The sequence below is a fragment of the Tamandua tetradactyla genome, chromosome 22 (assembly GCF_023851605.1).
Source record: "Tamandua tetradactyla isolate mTamTet1 chromosome 22, mTamTet1.pri, whole genome shotgun sequence".
NCBI classification, from domain to species: Eukaryota; Metazoa; Chordata; class Mammalia; order Pilosa; family Myrmecophagidae; genus Tamandua; species Tamandua tetradactyla.
This window is the reverse complement of record NC_135348.1, coordinates 35,439,450-35,442,102: the sequence shown is the minus strand read 5'-3', so window position 1 is coordinate 35,442,102 and position 2,653 is coordinate 35,439,450. Positions and strand designations below refer to the sequence as shown.

The following is a 2,653-nucleotide window of genomic DNA, read 5'->3' as shown; positions in this document are numbered from 1 at the left end:
CTTACAAAGGGAGCTTTCAACAGAAATTAGAATTCACTTCGACTTTAAATAGACCTATTTGGCAGCTTCTTTTATGATACAAATTTTAGATTTTAGTTTTGAGTGGTATTTGATGTCAATAAATACGCACTTACTGCAAAAGTTCAAGGTAAAGTATTTGATAAATGATTTGCTTCAAACTGTTTTAATATTTCCCTCATTCATCAACAATTCCTTCAAGATAAGTTGGTTAACCTTGCCTAAACAGCCTAAAAGTTTGGGTAGATATATTATTAAAATATGTATGTACATCAAAGTATAGCATTTGCCGTAGATATCACGTACAGTTTAACGTTCCTTGCATTGACTTTTATAGATAAACTCATTACAGACGGAATGGGAAGCCAATATTCGCTCCAAATTAGGCGAGGCTTTCAGGTGAGGCGAGTGAGTTCGGTGGTATTCGCTGCGGCTGTGGGTGGTCAGTCCGCTGAACTCTTGTTGCTGCCTCCCGGATCGGCGTCGGCAAGAACCGAGACCTGCCCCGGCCCCAACTCAGGAATGAACTGAAGTATTTCCAAAGAATGACCGCAGCCTCTTCAGTAGCAGGTAAACAGAATTTGGTGATTATGGGTAGAAAGACCTGGTTTTCCATTCCTGAGAACAAGCCTTTAAAGGACAGAACTAATTTAGTTCTCAGTAGAGAACTCAAGCACCCCCCACCAGAAGCACATTTTTTTTGCCAAAAGTTTGGATGCTTCCTTAAAACTTAGTAAATAAAGTAGACACAGTTTGGATAGTGGGAGGCGGTTATGTTTATATGGAAGCCATGAGTCATCTAGGCCAGCTAAGACTGTTTGTGACAAGGATAATGCAGGAATGGAAAGTCATGCAGTTTTTCCAGAAATTGATGTAGACAAATATAAACTTCTCCCATAATCCCAGGTGTTCTTTCTAGTGTCCAGGAAGAGAAAGGCATTAAGTGCAAATTTGCAGTGTGTGAAAGAAATGATTAACGTGAAGATGTTTTCAGACTTATTCAATTTCTTTCTCCACCTCCACCCTGAAAAGCAAATTACATATTTTTACATTAGAAAAAAAAACTTTTCTTAACTTTAAATAATTGTTTCTAAGCATGGTGTTTTTACTCTCCCTTAATCTTCTTAACAAGACTGTATCAGATACCATTTGTGAAATAGTTCTTGTTATAACTGTTATATAACTGTTATAGGCATTTTATATATATATATAGAGAGAGAGAGAACAGACATTATCTATATGTCATTTATATAGAGAATAATGTCTGTTCCTCAAGGGTCAGGAATGGGACCCCAGCTCTTGCCTAGGGAGGAATGTCAATCAAGACAGCCCAAAGCTGGAGAGTCCCTGATTTGGAAACAGCATCATGTCGATCAATAAAAATTTAGCTAACCAACATATCTATAGAATGTAATATTCTATAGCATTTAAAAGAATTGCGGCACTAAAATAGAAAAATGTCAAGGATTACTAAGTGAAAGAAGCAAATTGTACATAATAGCCAAAATTTTTAAGAAATATGAATATGTATATGAAAAAGTGTTGCAGACTGTTGACAATATCAGCAATAGGGGTATTGTTTTTCTCATTGGGCGTTTTTATCATGATTAGATTTTGTGTGACTTAATGATGTTTATTTTCATAAAAAAGGAATTTGAGCCCCTTATCTTCAACAGTAAAATTAAGATACATATCATCCAGAGTATAAAGAAAATTCCTTAAATAGTCAACAAAGAGTAAAAATAATAATAATAAGTTAAGCAAAGGAATCAGTCCCAAATATTATTAATGAAAACAAGAGTGTGGTAAAAACTATAAAGCCATATGTGTTTTGTTTGAAATATTTTATTTAGAAAAAAAAAAAAAGCAGAAAGATCAATTAGAAGTTCAGGAGAAGGATAACGTAACTTGGACCCAAGGGAGGTATTGAATATAGTAAGAAGTTGTATGAGTCAAGATATATTTTTAAAATAGGGATAGCAGGATTTTCTAGTGGAGTTTGATTTTGGTTTTGAGCTATACTTAAGGCAAAAAAGAAGAATGAAGAGAAGGAAGAAAGAAAAAGAAACTGAAAACAATAAAACCATGCCTTCAAAATTATGCGAAGAAAACTTTTGTGACTGGAAATCTATAATCAGCCAGATATGGTTAATCAAGGGCAAGGGTAAAATAAAGACATTTTTTAAACAAGCAAAGATTCCAAGATATTTCTTTACATATACCCTTCCTTGGAAAGGTACTAAAGTAAATACTCGAACAAAATAAAAGAGTAAAATAAAACCAAGGACTGTGATATGAAATCCAGGAAATGGGAGTGAACAACAGGTAATATTACAGCTGGTTTAGAAAACAAAATGTAAAAATGAAACAATGGATTACTTGCCTTTTATAAAATATTAATAGCTTGCTGTTTTAGTTTGTTGATGTTGCCAAAATGCAATATATCAGAAGTGGGTTGGCTTTTACAAAAGAAATTTATCAAATTACAAGTTTGCAGCTTTAAGACCTTAAAAATGTCCAAACTAAGGCATCCAGAAAAAGATATCTTGACTCAAGAAAGGCCAATCTGGGAAGGCCCGTGGCTGGCATCTGCTGGTCCTTTGCCTTCTGGTTTCAAACAGCTTCCTCTGGGGCA

The 2,653-nt window shown here is 34.6% G+C and overlaps 1 pseudogene; it reads left to right on the top strand.

Moving 5' to 3' along the window:
* Positions 1–482: 482 nt before the first annotated feature.
* On the top strand, positions 483–995 carry LOC143666102 (dihydrofolate reductase 2, mitochondrial-like; annotated as a pseudogene).
* The last annotated feature ends 1,658 nt before the right edge of the window (positions 996–2,653 follow it).